The sequence below is a fragment of the Cetorhinus maximus genome, chromosome 25 (assembly GCF_964194155.1).
Source record: "Cetorhinus maximus chromosome 25, sCetMax3.hap1.1, whole genome shotgun sequence".
Lineage (NCBI taxonomy): Eukaryota > Metazoa > Chordata > Chondrichthyes > Lamniformes > Cetorhinidae > Cetorhinus > Cetorhinus maximus.
Window position 1 is genome coordinate 4,108,478 of NC_135903.1, and position 18,048 is coordinate 4,126,525.

The 18,048-nt window shown below is 42.2% G+C and overlaps 1 protein-coding gene and 1 long non-coding RNA gene across 17 annotated transcripts in view; one reads left to right on the forward strand and one right to left on the reverse strand.

Annotated features, from left to right (window-relative positions):
- raraa (retinoic acid receptor, alpha a) overlaps positions 1-18,048 on the forward strand; it is a 534,959-nt gene that overhangs the window by 414,677 nt on the left and 102,234 nt on the right. For 2 of the 16 annotated variants that reach the window (XM_078529315.1, XM_078529316.1), the window contains one exon: positions 3,784-4,081. The exons of the other annotated variants lie outside the window; for them this stretch is intronic. The gene's annotated coding sequence lies outside the window, so the exon portion shown is untranslated. The remainder of the gene's footprint in view (positions 1-3,783; positions 4,082-18,048) is intronic. 16 annotated transcript variants of the gene reach the window in all.
- Positions 1-18,048, reverse strand: part of LOC144667821 (uncharacterized) — a 36,065-nt gene that overhangs the window by 5,123 nt on the left and 12,894 nt on the right. The window lies entirely within an intron of this gene.

Consider the following 18,048-nt stretch of genomic DNA (forward strand, 5'->3'; position numbering starts at 1 on the left):
CTCCATTCTGTACAATCATGGCTGGCCTTGGGCTTCAATTCCATTTTCCCGCCCACTCCCCGTCTCCCTTAATCCCCTAGGAGACCAAAGATCTGTCTGTGTCTCAGCCTTAAATGTATTCAGCAATGGAGATCCACAACGCTCTGGGGTAGAGAATTCCAAAGATACACAGCCCTTTGAAGTAATTTCTCCTCATCTCAATCCTAAATGTTTGGCCCTTTATCCTGAGACTATGCCCCCACGTTTAGACTCCCCGACCAGCAGAAACAATCTCTCTCCACTGACCCCATCAAGCTCCTTCAACATTTTGTAGGTTTCAATGACATCGCCTCTCATTCTTCTAAACTCCAGAGAACGTAAGCCCTAATTGACTGAGCCTCCCATCATAGGACAGCTCCCTCATCCCAGGAACCAATTTAGTGAACCTTTGCTGCACCACCTCCAATACGAGTATATACTTTCTTAAATGTGGAGACCAAAACTGTACTCAGTATTCCAGATGTGGCCTCACCAAAACCCTGTGCAATAATTGTAGCAATACTTCTTTATTCTTGTACTCTAGTCCCCTTGCAATAAAGGCCAACATGCCATTTACCTTCCTAATTGCTTGCTGCGCTTACATGCTAACTTTCTGCATTCCTTGTACCAGCACACCCAAATGTCTTTGAACATCAACACTTAAAAGTTTCTCACATTTTAAAAAATATTCTACTTCTACTTTTACATTCTTATGACAAAATTGAATAACTTCACACTTCCCTACATTATATTCCATCTGTCATCTTGTTGCCCACTCATTTAACCTGTCTATATCTCTTTGCAGTCTCTCTGTGTCCTCCCCACAGCTTACCTTTCCACCTAGCTTGGTATCATCAGCAAGCTTTGATACATTACTCTCCGTCTCTTCACCTAAGTCCTTAATATAGATTGTAAATAACTGAGGCCCTAGCACTGATCCTTGTGGCACTCCACTATTCACTGCCTGTCAGTTTGAAAAAGCCCCGTTTATGCCCACTCTCTGCTTTCCATCCATTAACCAATCCTCTATCCATGCTAAAATATTACCCCCAAATCCATGGTTGCCTATTAAGCTTTAGTGTGGCACCTTATCAAATTATTTTTGGAAATCTAGGTATATTACATCTACTGCTTCCCCTTTATCTACCCTACAAGTTACATTCTCAAAAAACTGAAATTTGTCAAACAGGATTTTCCTTTAGTAAAACCATGTTGACTTGGTCTAATCACACTATGATTTTCTAAGTGCATTGTTAAGACTTCTTTAATAATAGATTCCAACATTTTCCCGACAACTGATGTTAGGTTAACTGGCCTGTAGTTCACTGTTTGCTCTCTCCCTTCTTTCTTGAAAAGTGGTGTAACATTTGCCTACTGTAGCTCTAGGATTGGTGCCTTGAGTGAGATTGCACAACTCAGCTCATTATGTTGGGAATCATACCTGGGCTGCTTTGTTGGGATATTACACTGGGCCGTGTTACTACCCATTAAGGACATCAACACAGCTTCATTTCTAGTCAGCTTTGTAAATTGTAATTTGAGGAAGTAGATCGAAGTGGACACATCCAGAAGCTGCAGTAAAAAAAAAGAAAAACAGCAAAGAAAAGTTTTTTTTTTAAAGTTGGCAAGAAATACACTCAAATGGGATAGAATAATTTGACTTACTTCAATCATTTTTCCCACCTAATGATTTTCCAATATGATTTCTCAGTGTGTGTTGTCATCCTAACATGACTTTCATCCCACCTAACAAGGTCTAAATAAAGTCTAAATGTGGCTCTTGTTAACTAGTTTGAACATTGTACCATAAAATTATGTAAAGTTTTGAACAATGGCATTAACGTATTAATGACAAAACTGACATGCCACCTTCAGCCACAATAGCTTTGCGTGACAAATGTTTTCAATTATTTTGAGCAGGAGATAGTTAACAGACTTTGGAATAAATCTATAAAAAGACCAAGGAGAAGGGCTGTAATTGTTAAAAACGTGTTTACTTTTCTGAAGCTTAATCTAAACTACAGATCGTTATCCTCTGAACCATTTGTTATTTTTGGTGCTGTGAGAAAATTGTGCCTTTGCCGACACTGTGGGGCTGTGTCGGCCTGCAGGCCTAGAATTTCAGCATGTGGTTATGTTTAACCACTGTGATTTCTATCCGTGTAAAGCACAATTTTTATTAGTTTTTTTATATATAGTTTTGCCAAGAGAAGGTGCTTGCTGCCTGCATTATTATATCCCTCTTATTCCCAGCAGCGTTTACTGGAATACTCACTTTTACAGGAATTTATGGAGAATATTCTATAGTTGAAATGATCTCCTAAAATTCTTCTGATTTGTACCAGTTAGGTTCAACATTTTGCGACAATCTTGAGTCCTGCTTTGAATTCCTTGATAAGGCATAAATCATTTTTAGGACTTATTTTTAAACAAGAACTTCTGTTTTAAACCCAATACCAGAAAGCACAAGGATAAAACATTGGGATGTTCAAAATAAGCTAGGGAATCAGGCAGAGCTATTTCACCTGAAGGATAATAAGGTTATAGAATATGTTATCTGAAGAGTGCAATTGTAGTAGATAGTATAAATTAAGCAACCCTTTTATTTGAAGAGAAATGGGGTTGAGGAACACGGTGAGGAGGCAAAGTTGGTGAGAGTGATGTGGGGCAGTGGGTGGCGGGGGAGGGGTGACTTGTTTACTGGGCCTAATGAGTTATTTCTGTGTTAAAAACTCTAAGACTTTTGTGTTAGATCAGTGGAGACATCCTATTAGTCAGACACTCCTTTTTCCAAAATGGCAACTAATACCAGACAGTTAATCCATGCCTTAAATAATCAAAATAATAAACTACCTATGAAATTAATATCATTTGGGTGGTGGAATTGAAAAACACCTGCTCTTCATACATGTATATGAGGAGTGGTGGGGGGAGATATATCACCTTTTTTATTGCTTTAGAGCTGTGGGGAGAGGGAATGTTCACTGTAGCTATGTTTATATTGAATCTGATGCTGTGCCAAAACTGCTAGCTCTACTCTAATCTATATGATACAGCACACAATCCCCTCTTTGATGGTCAACAAAAATGGATGTGCAGCTGCAAGAGGTTGATATGAGAAAGGTCCCTATTTGGTATCCTGGAGGACAGCAGTGCATCCTTTCTAGCTGCAGGTGGTTACCAGGTTCAGTGCAGTGTGCACTGCCTGCAGGATTTGAAGTAAATGGCACATTTTAAGGACTCTGACTAGGCAAGATTAACACTTGCAGTACCGTGTATCAAGTAGTTGATCCAATATTGCATGCTGCAGAAATTGCCTGTTAATCCGTCCCAACGTTACTCCTGGTCTCTGGCAGTTACTTCATTCAAACCTACAGCTTTTTCACTGCATCTCCTGTCTGGGTGCAAGTTTAAACATGCAATATACAGTTGAAGGCCTTGCCACACTCCCATCTTTCAAGGATATCACACCTCAAGCTATTGCCAACCAACTAGCTACTTGGTGTGTCGTCCTGAAACCCACATGCGTGTGCAGGCAATCCACATATTTGACATTAGATATGTGCTATTGTTTCAACTTCCTGTATCTCTTAACTACTTTTCTGCATGTACCACAAGCTGTCTTGTCAAGGGCACTGTGTCAACCTAGAGAAAGACATACCCAGTGAAGTGTATCTCCTCTAACATGACCATGTAACTGTGGTGGGGATGGGGTTTTGTGGTCTCTCTCTGCTTACTCCTAAGGATCTCTTCCTTGTTGCCTAGCCCCCTGAGAGCAAGAGGAATTCCTAGAGGAAAATTCACTCTGACATTGAAGCTGTCTCAAATTGGGAGCGAAACATTCCAGTGTGGTAGGACGTGAGAAAGGAAACGAGAAAAAAAAACTAACAGAGTGCCAAACTACATGTAACAAAGCAAAGCATAAAGGGCTCACACGCTCAGAAACCAGCTAAATACAACTTTAAGAAACTGAAGGCCAGGAAGTGCGTTTGGATGTGCCCCTGTTTATACTGGCGTTCAGTGATGGTGTTTTCTTCCTGGAGCAAACCGCAGAAAATGTAAGGTGAGGAAGCCCAGCCCTCATTTGCAGAGTTTTTGTGCCCACAGTAACGTCTGTGCAACAACCTCTGCTGACACTAGTCAAAGCAAAACAGCCAGCACGTCCTCTACACTTTTGGGGAAATAAATGATTCTCCTCGCCTCCAAATTTATCTCCCCCCCACCAACTTCCTCAACACTTTCTTTATTGTAATATTTTCTGTATTTGCACCTAGATGCAGTTTACTTATGTGCAGTGGACCAGTCGTATTTTTCACCTCTGTGTGCCTTTACTGCATTAAACATTTAATTACTTTCCCCAATGGCTTAGAAAGTTTAGCCAGCAAGTAACTGAGATGTGCAGATTAGGAAGATCCTGAGTTTGATCCCCAGTCTGTACGGAGTTGGCTTATCTGAGCTGGATTGGCATATGTGTTACATCTGGCCTATTTCACTACAGTCATAGCATGCAACCATATACTACCAATGTTTTAGAAAGTTTTTAATATGATTTTGAACAGTTCAATGCAAAGCAACGAAATACATGAATTTTAGATAAACCCAGCATTGTATGATTCTGCAATGAAGCATAGAACTTGTTTTTTTCAACCCAAATCTTCTTCCCTTTTGCGCTCAAAGAAGGCAATTCGTGCTGGGCGTTGGTAGTTTTAATGTGTGACCCTTCACACTGAATGGCAACATGCTATTCAACTGTGAGAGCATCAATCTTGTCCTTACTCAGTGTTCACCCTTGTGCACTTTTAAACAGGACAGTGATCTGGAATGGCAATTCGAGCTGCTTCTTTTCATTTACATGCCCCAGAGGCACTGAGACCAATTTAGGAATTACCCATCCACTAGCCCCCTGACTGAAGTTGACTAACTTGACACGGTATTGAACCTGAAATCTTTGTGATCTGTGAGGACCACAGCAGGTTGTGGCTTAGCTTACTGAACCAGCATTATCCTTTTTGCATATGATACATGGCATTCCTAGGGGTGGTACAGTGCCCCAAATGTCCTCATATATGCTTAAAGGTGCAATATATCTCTATTAATGTTGTTTTGAACTTGATGTAATAGCTTTATTTACTATCTTTATTTGAAGTGGCTTTCCATCAGATTTTTATAAATTTTTTAAACTTATGTTGTCTCCTGCTTTTATACATCAATGCATTGCGCCATCTAAGATGTATATTTTTAAAATGTCACTTTTTAAGTAAGAGCAAGCACCTACCTAGTCAGTGTTTATTTTATAAAGGAGCAGATGTTGGGCAGGGACTTAAAGACAGTAATTGAATATTTTGTGTCTGCTGAGGTAAAGAAACTGCTTGAGCTTTGCTCTTGCAGGTTTAAAACCTCATCAGAACTCGATTAAATTGCAGTCTTGTAGCTACCTCCCACGCATCCATTGTTCCAGATAGCGCTAACATCGCCTCCTGACCTGTAGTATTCTGTATATTGTTTGTGGGTGTAAGCATCACTTCAGATGCACCTTTGTGTTAGGCTGATCTGATAACGTATCTGGAGAAACCATGGCCTTTGTGAAAGCTTGTCATTCAGAATGAATTAACTCATGAAATGACCCAAACAAACTGCATTGTTCCATTTTTAGTTGCAAGAACTCTCGTGATCACGATTGGAAAAGTTGGAATTTAATGATGTTTAAAACAATGGTTAAGACCATAAGACATAGGAGCAGAAATTAGGCCATTCGGCCCATCGAGTCTGCTCCGCCATTCAATCATGGCTGATAAGTTTCTCAACCCCATTCTCCCGCCTTCTCCCCGTAACCTTTGATCCCCTTACCAATCAAGAACCTATCTATCTCGGTCTTAAATACACTCAATGACCTGGCCTCCACAGCCTTCTGTGGCAATGAATTCCATAGATTCACCACTCTCTGGCTAAAGAAGTTTCTCCTCATCTCTGTTCTAAAAGGTCTTTCCTTTACTCTGAGGCTGTGCCCTCGGGTCCTAGTCTCTCCTACTAATGGAAACATCTTCCCCACGTCCACTCTATCCAGGCCTTTCAGTATTCTGTAAGTTTCAATCAAATCCCCCCCTCATCCTTCTAAACTCCATCGAGTATAGACCCAGAGTCCTCAACCGTTCCTCATATGTTAAGCCTTTCATTCCTGGGATCATTCTCGTGAACTTCCTCTGAACCCTCTCCAGGGCCAGCACATCCTTCCTGAGATACAGGGCCCAAAATTGCTCACAATATTCTAAATGTGGTCTGACCAGAGCCTTATAAAGCCTCAGCAGCACATCCCTGTTTTTATATTCTAGTCCTCTCGAAATAAATGCCAACATTGCATTTGCCTTCCTAACTACCGACTCAACCTTCAAGTTAACCTTAAGAGAATCCTGGACTAGGACTCCCAAGTCCCAAGTTAAATAGTTTCCAGCATTCAGTAATGGAATTTAAGAAATTAATATCTAATGGTTAGCTCACTGGCAGCCCAAGTTTCGTTAAACGTATTGTTTGAGTGAAGAATGGCCTTATTGTAAACTCCTTAAACACACGCATGTGCATGCGCACACACACACACACACACACACACGCTTCATTGGAGAGCAGTCTAAGGGGAAGATATCTGTATGAATTGATGATTGCTCCTTATTTTTACTTATCCCATCATTCTGTGTTTTGGAAGCAAACAATTGAAAACACTAAACCCTATTTTCTCCTAAATATTTTTTATTTCACTTTAACTTAATGCTGCAGTCTCAATTAGCCTCATTCGCAAAGAGCCACTTGTCAATTTTAAGCTTGTTTGACCACTCACAAGTGACCTAGGCCGCGATCCCTGTGTACTGGTTTTGGAGAAGAACCATGAATAAGTAGATTAATTGCAATCAAAATTCAATGAAAACATTGTTACGTCCCAATAAGACCTCAATGGGCCTTTATTTTGACACAGACTTCAAGACATAGACATAGACTGAAGGTCACAAAAGACCCTGGCAAGTGGAAAGTCCAGTCTCTTTTAGCAGGAACAGCTGCTGATTTTGCCTGTTAACATTTTCATGCCACTTCTATAGTAATATAAGCATTTACTCCATGTAAGATAAAATTAAAGTTGTTTCTAGTTACCATTTAAAAACCATTGGTTAGAATCAACAAACATGGTACAAAACTAAACTACAAAAGAGCAGTTTACCGTACTGGGCTTTTCACCGCTTCTTACTTAGCATGAAAAAAAATCAGCATCCAGAACACTAAAGCAAGATGATTAGTGACGGACATTATGGCAAGTACATTATAACCTACACAGCACTAACATGGCAGTCATTATTTTATTCACGCCATTTTATTAGTCCTTTTACTTCCCTTCTTCTGATCTCTAATAGTCCTTGCCAAAGGATTTGCAAGTAGTGGATTCTGCCAGCAACACCCCCGCCAAAAGATATAATCCAAATAGTTACTTGCACATGTCGAGCGATTATGACCGTTTCCAATTTTCTTCCCCTCCTTCCTCAAGTTCCTTACTCTTAACTGAAACAAATTCAGTGGTAATTTTCGGAAGTGAATTTAATGAACACTTGACGGGGCAAAAATTTAGACTATGGGAAAAGAGGGGGCGAACTGGGACTAATTGGATAGTTCTTCCAAAGCACCAGCACAAGCATGATGGGCTGAATGGCCTCTTGTGTTGTACCATTCTATGATTTGACCCTAGTTTGTATTAAGGATGCCTGTGCCTATGACACAGTGTGGAGCACAAGCATTCTGCTGGAACTCTCCACATCTCCAGTGTGAAAATGCTACAACTAATCAACTCCATAATCAACAGCTGACAGTTCGGTGTCCACCTTAGAGATCAAATCAGCTACCCGCATATAACTAACAATGGGCTTCCACAGGGATCAGTTCTCGCACAGGCCCTCTTCAACATATATACCAGTGACCTCCCTCCCACAGTGTCACGGCTCTTTGCATTTTCTGCCGACTTGGCCCTGGCTTTCCAATCAAAAGAACTCCAGGACATTGGGAAAACACCTCACGTTAAAACCCCGACATCAGACTATAACTGCTTTCACAGCCATATGAGTATAAAAATAAAATATTAAGTTAGCCGACCTCAGATAGACAGCTATAGTCAACTCTAGGTTATAGAGGGAACTTGACCAGGCTTCTCTATCTCTCTGGGTTTCTAAACAAAAACTCCTGGTGGAAGTGCATGTGTGTGGATATCGATCCACACTTTTTAAAAATTCACTTATGAGTTGTGGGTGCCATCATTTATTACCTGTCCCTAACTGTCCTTGAGAAGGTGGTGGTGAGTTGCTTTCTTGAATCCATGCATCCTGTGTGATGTACGTACTCCTACAGTGCTGTTAGCCAGAAAGTTCCAAGATTTTAACGCAGCGGCGATGAATTAATGGTGATATAATTCTAAGTCATTGTGGTGTGTAACTTAGAGGGGGACTTATAGGTGGTAGTGTTCCCTTGTGCTTGCTCCCCTTGTTCTTCTAGATGGTAGAGGTTGCAGGTTTTGGAGGTGTTTTCAAAGGATCCTCGGGGAATTGCTGCAATGCTTCTTGTGGGTGGCACACACTGTAGCTATGCTGCGCTGGTGGAGGAGGGATTGAATGTTTAAGGTGGTGGATGGGATGCAGATCAAGCAGGGCTGCTTTGTCCTGGATGGTGTTGAGCATCTTCCGTGTTTTTGGAGCTGCACGCATCCAGGCAAGTAAGGAGTATTCCATCACACTTCTGAATTCCACCTTGTAGGAGGTGGACAGGCTTTGGGGAGTCAGGAGGAGAGTTATTTGCTGCAGAGAACCCAAACACTAAATTGCTGTGGTAGCCACAATATTTATATGGCTGACCCAATTAGGTTTCTGGTCAATGTTAACCTCCAAGATGGTGACGGTTATAGATTTGGAGATGGTTAGACTCTTGTTGGCGATGGTCATTGCCTGGCACTTGCCACTTGCCTTTAGGGAAGGAATTCTGTTATCCTTATTTGGCCTGGCCTACATGTGACTCCAGACCCACAGTTGTGGTTGACTCTTAACTGCCCTCTGAAAGATCCATCAGCCACGGTTAGATAGGTGAGGATGAGGTCAAGTAGGTATTTTCCTCATGTTGGTTCTGTCACCATTTTCCACAGGTGTGGCCTGGCAGTTATGTCCTTCAGGACTCGACCAGATTGGTCAGTAGTAGTATTACCGAGCCACTCTTGGTCGTGGACTTTGAAGTCCCCCACCCAGAGTACATCCTGTGCCCTTGCCACCCTCAGAGCTTTTTCCTATTCATGTTCAACATGGAACATTCATCAGCTGAGGGAGGGTAGTCAGTGTACTGTTTCAGTGTCAGGTTTCCTTGCCCGTTCTTGACTTGGTGCATGGACTTCATGGGGACCGGAGTCAATCTTGAGGATTCACAGGGCCACTCCTCATGACTGAATACCACTGTATGTACCTCTGGTGGACGTGTCCTGCCAGTGGATGGTGGTGGAGGAGTCTGGGCAGTTTGCTGAAAGGTATGATTCTGTGAGCATGATTGTGTTGATTAATGCGTGAATAATCTGTGGGGCAGCTCTCAATTTTGGCATGTTTTAGTCAAATGTTAGCATGGAGGCCTTTGCAGTTTCGAATAAGCTAGGTGTGCCTTTGTCATGTCCAGTTCCTAACTCGACAGGTGGTCCATCAGTTCTATTTTTATTAGACCTTTTCGTAGAGATGTGATGCAACTAAATGGCTTGCAAGGCCACTTCAAAGGGCTGTTAAGGGTCAACCACATTGCTGTGGGTCTGGTATCACATGTAGGCTAGACCAGACCTGACTGAGTAAGGATGGCACATTCCTTCCCCTAAAGGACATGAGTAAACAAGACGTGTTTTTCATGGTCTTCATTATTGATACTAGTTTTTTTATTCCAGATTTATTTAATTAAATTTAAATTCCTCAACTGCTATGGTGGGACTTGAACTCATGTCTCCAGATCTTTAGTCCAGGCCTCTGGATTACTAGTCCAGTAATATAACCACATCGCTGCTATACCCAAAGGCTTGGCTATGATGCTTCAATGATCAAAGTGTCTCCTACACTCACTGTCTATTTTCATATGAATGACCAAGGCAGTGGAATGTGACTGATATCTATGGAATGATGCCTCAGCAAGGAGTTGATGTGTTGAGCAGAGGGATGGTGAAAACTAGCGAAAGAAAAATATCAGATGGTTAAAAAAAATTAAAACTTGGTGCTTTCTAGAAAACATTGACAAAAATGTTCTGAATGTAATGAAAAGCATAGTCTGGAACTTAGCGCTAAGGAGAAGGAAAAAAAATGCAGTGTTCCCTCTGCTTGCACCCGGCTACCCTTCCAGACAGAATTAGGAACTCATGGGAATTGCAGAGCGCAATATGCATTCAATCGCTCTGACCAAGAACATCAATGTGGTATTTTAGAACTCTGAGGAAAACCATTTGCCCATGACATTCACAGCCTACTAAATGAAGGCTGCCCCAAATTTTTCGACTAAAACCGAAGAACTCGTTCCCATTGTAAAATTACCCACGTGAACTTACACTGCCACTGTGGAGCTGTACACACTCACAGGCTGTGATAGGAATTCGGGTGCGGAAGGGTCTGAAATTTGAAAAGTTACCCCTTTGAATCTAGGAAGGAAACGAGTCGCATAGGAACAGGAGTAGGCCATACAGTCCCTCGAACCAATTCCACCATTCAGTTAGATCTGGTTAACTCCATTTGCCTATCTTTGCTCTATATCCCTGATACATCCCCTCCACCCTCTCTTCCACCAACAAAAACCTATTCTCAGTTCTGGAAATTTCAAATCACCGAGCATCCACAACTGCATATAAAAGGTTCAGAGGGGAGGTGGAAAAGTAAGTAAGAGAAGCAAAGAGAAAGTATGAAAAAAGACTGGCAACCAACATAAAAGGGAATCCCAAGGTCTTCTATAGGCATGTAAATAGTAAAAGGGTGGGTAAAAGGAAGAGTAGGGCCAATTAGAAAGAAAAAAAGAGACTTACATGTGGAGGTAGGGGTCATAGCTGAGGTATTAAATGAATACTTTGCGTCTTCACCAAGGAAGTAGAAGCTACTCAGGCCGTGGTGAAAGAGGAGGTAATTCAGACACTCCTAGAAAGGTTTAAAATTGATAAGGAGGTGGTACTGTCTGTATCTAAAGTGGGTAAAACACCAGGACCTGATGGAATACGTCCAAGGACACTGAAGGAAATGAGAGGGGAAATTGTGAAGGCATGGGGCATAATTTTTCAGTCTTCCCTAGACTTGGGGATGGTGCCAGAGTACTGGAGAATTGCAAACATTACATCCTTGTTCCAAACCCAGCAACTACAGGGCAATCAGTTCAATTTCGGTGGTGGGGAAACTTCTAGAAACAATAATGCAGGACAAAATTAATAGTCACATCGACAAATGTGGGTTAATTAAAGAAAGCCAGAATGAATTTCTTAAGGAAAAATCATGTTTAACTAACTTGCTAGAGTTTTTTTGAAGAGATAACAAAGAAGATTGATGAGGGTAACACAGCTGATATGTACATGGACTTCTAAAAGGCGTTCAATACAGTGCCACACAACAGAATTGTGACCAAAGTTATAACTCATTGAATAAAAGGGACAGTAGCAACATGGATATGCAATTGGCTGAGTGACAGGAAATGAGAATAGTGGTTAGTGAACGTATTTTGGATTGGAGGAAGGTTTGTAGTGGAGCTTCTCAGGGGTCAATGTTGGGACCCTTGTTTTCCTAATATATATTAATGACCCTGACCATGCCGTACAGTGCACAATTTCAAAGTTTGCAGATGTTAGGAAACTTGGAAGCATTGTGAACTGTGAGGAGCATATGGTAGAACTTCGAAAGGACATAGACTAGTTGGTGGAATGGGCAGATAGGTGGCAGATGAAGTTCAATGTGGAGAAGTGTGAAGTGATTAATTTTGTTAAGAAGAACATGGAGAGACAATATCAAATGAAGGGCACAATTCTCAAGGGGGTGCAGGAGCAGAGGAGCTTGGGTGTGCATTAGTCATTGAAGGACAGATTGAGAGAGCAGTTAATAAAGCATACAGTAGCCTGGACTTTATTAATAGGGGTGTAGAGTACAAGAGCAAGGAGGTTATGTTGAGCTTGTATAGGATACTAGTTCGGCCTCAGCTGGAGTATTGCATCCAGTTCTGGATGCTGCACTTTAGGAAGGATGTGAAGGTGCAGAAACGATTCACGAAAATAGTTCCAGTGATGAGGAACTTCAATTATGAAGATAGATTGGAGAAGTTAGGACTGTTTTCCTTGGAGAAAAGAAAGTGAATTGCTCATTTGGAAAGCCAGTGCAGCCTCAATGGGAAGAATGGCCTCCTTCTGAGCTGTAACAATTCTGTGATTCTGTCTGGAGCGAGAGAGATCCAAATTTCCATTACCCTTAGTGAACCAGTAACCACTGCAGTCGAAATAAAAAGCCATTTGTTTTAGGAGGGTAGGGGAACAATAGCAGCATGTGCTCAGAATTTGGATTAACCTTTGGAATTTGACATCAAGAGTTTATGGATCCGAAGCCATGCAGTCTTGATTCTTCGGATTTTCCAAAGCTGAAGTTCAAACCATTGGAAAATTGAAAACATGTTAGTTTCAACCATTGACTGTTTTTCAAGTTGAAGCTAAAAAAGAATTCAAAAATCCAGAACTCCCAGTGACAATAGAAAGCCACATTTGCCACCCATTCAAATTCACTTTGGCCTTAAAAGGCACTTACCTGAGGATCACCTGAAAACTCCAAGATAGGGGATGTTCTCAGGTATACTTGCAACATTTGAGAAAAGTAGTCCTGATACTGGGTGCTCATTTTTGATGTTAACTCGGCTGACCCTAGAATCTCCAGCTCACTTCTTGGCCAGCCAGTCCAAATTACGCCGTGATTTTTCTGCTTTTTTTGTTCAATAAAAAAAAAATCTCAACTTGAGCCCTTTTTTCAATACCTTTTATTCAGCAAGAAGTTGGCAAGCATTGAAACCGTTACAAGATGTTCCCTCATGTTAAAAGAATGCACGTTGGCTGTGGAGTGACATTTTCCTCCACAAATTGTTCAGATGCTAGCGTCAAATACAAAGGGTAAAGGGTGATTAAACAATACCGTCTCTCTGCTTTATGATTGCTGTATTTTGCACTGTTCACAGTACGTTGGTGACAGTAGTTGATGAACTTGGTTGACAGCATTAAGTGCACAGATTGTGGTCAGCTTTTTTGAGTTATTTCCTCAGTTCTTGAAGCTGATGACACCAATGTCACTAACAATGTTTTAGGAAAAATGTAGTTGAGGACAATATCCGCACTTGAGGACTGACATCCTGTCCAAATTTCAAAATATGTATATCTTTTCTAATCTACAATATCTGGCATACTTTTTTTATTCACAGGATGTGGGCATTGCTGGCAAAGCCAGCATTTATTGTGCCTCACCACTTGCCCTTGAGAAGGTGATTGTGCGCCATCATCTTAACAACTGAGGGCTTGTTTGGCCATTTTAGAGGGCAGCCAAGAGCCAAGTACGTTCCTATGAGTCTGGAGTCACCTATAGGCAACACCGAGTAACGATGGCAGATTTCAATACTGATGCTTTTTACTCCAGATTTATTTAATTAACTGAATTGAAGTCACCCAGCTGCCATGATGGGACTTTAACTCACGCCTCTGGAGCACTAGTCTCCTGACCTCAGGATTACTTATCCTGCATCGGAGCCATTTTTCTCCCATTTCTGGTCGTGATCTAATACCACAAAATCTAAAGTAAGCAATAAGGTTGCATTTGCATGATATCTGTACCACTAGAAAAGGTTATAGTATAAATCAAAATTAAGTAGTGAGATTCTCTTCTCCAAGGGGTGCGAGACTATAGTCTAAAAGTGAACACAAGAGGAGACCGCTCCCTGGCTGGCAGTATGGGAGACACAGGAACAGAAGTCATTGAATGAATTTTTATGCAAGGAGTTCTGAGTTGCTCTCAAGTCAGTTGGTACACAAAATGGACAAGGAATCCCCCCCACACGCTTCCAAATTAGGACCAATCATTCGTTATTTTAACACGCTACTTAGAAATAGCATTTTGTTATTGGTTTCCATTCATGGAAAAATGTCTGGAAAAGCAACAGGGAGAGGGTTAATTGCAAGTGACGACACTGTTGGTAAAAGAGACAATGGCACGTGATACTGGAGGCAATAACTCAGTTAATGTCTGACTTCAGAAGCACAATCCTGATGCATATCACAGTATGGTGACGTGCACAAAAACAGTGAGGTAGTGATGCTGAGGGAAGTTCAATATTAAATGCAAAGCTGGTTAAGTCGGTCTTAGCTGTATAACCTGGAAAATTAGGTCAGTTCACCTGAAAAGTTCACTGGTTATATTTACTGTTTGGTTTGGTACGAAACCATGAAGACTTGGAAGGCCCTAAGTTCAATATCTGGTCTATGCCAAGTTGGTCAAGCTCAGCACTGCTGTTGGCTTCAGTAGTCTTGTGCTAGGGAAGGGGAAGAAAATCAGAGTTTCTGTTTTGAATCATTATTCAGTGACTCCTGTTGCAAAGTACATGTCTGGCTGTTAGATGAAGACTGCATTGGGCTGTAATAGTCTTCACAAAGGAATAGCTTTCAGGGGGAGGCAGTGGTGTGGTGGTAATGTTATTGGACTAATAACTCAGGTGCCCAGGCTAATGCTCTGGGGAAATGGGTTCAAATCCCACCATGACAGCTGGTGGAATTTAAATTTAATTAATAAATCTGGAATTGAAAATTGGAATTAAAAGCTAGCCTCAGTAATGGTGACCATGAAACTATAGTCAATTGCTGTAAAAACCCATCTGGTTCACTAATGTCCTTTTAGGGAAGGAAATCTGCCATTCTTACCTGGTCTAGCCTATATGTGACTCCAAACCCAGAGCAAAGGCCTAACGAGCCACTTGGTCGTATCAAAAGTCGATAAAGAATGAAACCAGACAGACCACTCAGCATTGACCTAGGCACCAGAAATGGCACAACCAGCCCTGTCAACCCTGCAAAGTCCTCCTTACTAAGATCTGGAGGATGTACCAAAATTGCAGGAGCTGTCCCACAGACTAGTCCAGCAACAGTGTGATATAGTTATATTCACAGAATCATACCTTACAATGTCCCAGACATCATCATCACCATCCCTGGATTTGTCCTGACCCACCAGTGATGGCAGCACAGTGGTACACAGTCTGGACGGAGTTCCCCTGGGAGTCCTCAACGTTGACTCCGGACCTCATGAAGTCTCATGGCGTCAGGTGAAACATGGACAAGGAAACCTCTTGCTGATTACCACCAACTGCCCACCATGCTCCCCCCCCCACCCCCAACCACCCACCAGCTGATGAATCATGAGGCACTGTGGGCCAACAGCAGCAGCAAAATTATATTCAACCACATGGCCCGGCATATCACCGACTCTACCATTACCATCAAGCAAAGAATCAACTCTGGCTCAATGAAGAGTGCAGGAGGGCATGCCAGGAGCAGCACTAGGCATACTAAAAATTAAGCGTCAACCTGGTGAAGCACGACCCAGGACTACATGCGTGCCAAAGCATATGATAGACAGAGCAAAGCAATCCCACAGCCTACGGATCAGATCTAAGCCCTGCAGTCCTGCCACACCCAGTCGTGAATGGTGGTGGACAATTAAACAACTCACTGGAGGAGGAGACTCCACAAATATCCCCATCTTCGATGATGGGGGAGTCCAGCACATCAGTGCAAGAGACAAGGCTGAAGCATTTGCAACAGTCTTCAGTCAGAAGTGACAGGTGAATGATCCATCTCGGTCTCCTCCTGTGGTCCTCAGCATCACAGATGGTAGTCTTCAGCCAATTCGATTCCCTCCCCACATGATATCAAGAAACCGCTGAAAGCACTGGTTGCTGCAAAGGCTATGGGTCCTGACAACATTCCGGCAATAGTACTGAAGACTTGTGTACCACAACTAGCCACACCCCTAGCCAAGCTGTTCCGGTACAGTTACAACACTGGCATCCTCCCAGCAATGTGGAAACAGCAGGACAAATCCAACCTGACCAATATCAGTCTACTCATGAACATAAGCAAAGTGATGAAAGGGGTCATCGACAGTGCTATTAAGCGGCACTTACACATCAATAACCTGCTCACTGATGCTCAGTTTGGGTTCTGCCAGGACCACCCAGCTCCTGACCTCATTGCAGCCTTGGTTCAAACATGGACAAAAAAGCTGAACTCGAGGTGAAGTGAGAGTGACTGCCCTTGACATCAAGGCAACATTTGACTGAATGTGGCATCAAGGTGCCCTAACAAAACTGGAGTCAATGGGGATCAGGAGGGAAAGCTCTCCATTGGATAATGACTACCCTGGTCAGATCATTTTGCACTGTATACCATGTAAACTCATGAATGGGCCTAAGGCCATCACGTTCAGCCCTGATTACCCTGGAAGGCCAAGGTATCTCAAAAGTTTGAGCAACAGGTGAACCTAGTTGTTGCAGTAGCAACGCGAGTGGTATTCCACCAACAGGATGCTGCCGACAAGCCAAAAAGACATTCTGCCTATCTCACAAATGAGTAATGCGGAATATGAATTTCAGTGCTAGATATGTAGGCTGTACGTCCCAAGAGCTGGTGGGCCGTATCAAACAGCATATCCCAGCCGCTGTTTGCAATGGGCAAGGTACAGATTGTACCCAACCAGCACATGCTTGCAAAACTCAAAACAGTGTCCAACATTAGATGCGATTCCGCGATTGGACAACATTTGCTAAATTATTCATCAGCGTGCTAAGAATTACACTGGCAAGCAATTTAAGATTGTCGGGATCGCAGTGTGGCGCATTTGCGTGTACTGGAAGCTACATATATTAATACACAGGGCCCTGTTCTTTGCAGATAGAAAGGGCATGTACGCACATTGTGCCTGTTTTAGCTAAACAAAATAAATGACAGCCATTTGCTGACTCTGATCAAGGTGTTGCTCTGAGGAATATCAGGGTCAAGTTGCCTGGTTTAAATTTCGAACAATGCTTGGCAGTTAACTGTCAGTCATCATCCATGGTGCATTCTCCATGGCAGCGACTTTACCAATCAGAGTCCACTTGCCAAACAGTCAGCACTCTCTTCGTATACAGTATAAATTGTTATTTTCCTCTTATATTGGTATTCTTGTAATGTGTCCTGATGAGTGCAAGGCAAAAAGCTTCAACATGTCTCTTTTCTCAGCAATACTCAAATTCTGTACGACCAAATGACTATTTGTATACCAAAGCAGAGCAAATGGAAACATAAGGTGAAGTGGATGCTGAATCATGGAGGAGGAGATTAGAAGGTTTGGTTCATTTAAACCTGGTCAAAAACATGTATTTTGTAAAGGCTTTGGAACGAGGAAAAGAGAAGTAGATAGGTAAAGGGGTTTGGGAAGGAGTGCCACAGAATGGCACTCAGGAGGCTGAGGTCTTTCTTAGGGGAATGTAAGGGTGAAGCAAGTTCCTGATATGGGGCCATGGAGGATTTGAAGAAGAGAACAAGGACAAATTTACAAGGGGATTTAGTGTAGATTAGTGAAGGGGATGTGCAAGTAGGACATAGGACAGAATACGATAGACCTGCGCCTAACAGGTTGTGCTTGCATCCAGCATTATTCCTTGAATTCGTTATTTTACGCCTGGCCACCAGGAAATGGGAAAGAGCCACAAGGGTGGAAACATGGCAGGTACTTTCTGCAATTTCCCCGCCAGCCCAGTTCCACAGGGGGAAGGAAGGGCACATTGAGGGTGTGGGAAAGCAACTCTTGGGCCTGAAAGTTTGTGAAAAATTGTATTTCATAGAATAATAATTGATGTACCGTCTTATTAAGATGTCTTCTGCTATCCAGCATTCAGTGCCACCTAATAGTTCTGTCATCTGGCGTAATATTAGTGTGGCAGAATTCATGCAGAGTTCAGATGCTCTGA